General features: G+C 29.4%; 1 protein-coding gene across 1 annotated transcript in view; it reads left to right on the top strand.

The window, feature by feature from the left end:
- LOC119594088 (DNA-directed RNA polymerase II subunit RPB4-like) overlaps positions 1-364 on the top strand; it is a gene marked incomplete at its 5' end in the record, with an annotated part of 6,742 nt that overhangs the window by 4,239 nt on the left and 2,139 nt on the right.

The following is a 364-nucleotide window of genomic DNA, read 5'->3' as shown; positions in this document are numbered from 1 at the left end:
AGAATGTATATACAGAGTGTGCATATGTGAATGAATGGATTTTTGGGTTTGTGCATGTTTTTAGGTCTGTTAGCATACAAACCAGTCCAGTCGTGATACCCAATAACTTTCAGTCCCTTTTATGAAACTTATCTGGTTGTTTATTTGTTTGTATAATTTCTTTGGTTTAAAATGCATGAGATTAGATAATTGTTAGATAAGATGAATCAGTTGTTCCACTGATACTTATGAAGTGTTGATAAAGTGTAAATGATTTATAAAATACTGTATATCACAAAAAATAACAAGATACAATACTTGAAACACCTTAGAAATGTAATTTTTGTCATAAGGTTAGAGTATCATAGTGTAACAGATAAGGAAT

Source organism: Penaeus monodon, chromosome 33, assembly GCF_015228065.2.
Source record: "Penaeus monodon isolate SGIC_2016 chromosome 33, NSTDA_Pmon_1, whole genome shotgun sequence".
Lineage (NCBI taxonomy): Eukaryota > Metazoa > Arthropoda > Malacostraca > Decapoda > Penaeidae > Penaeus > Penaeus monodon.
This window is presented reverse-complemented; position numbering and strand designations above follow the sequence as displayed.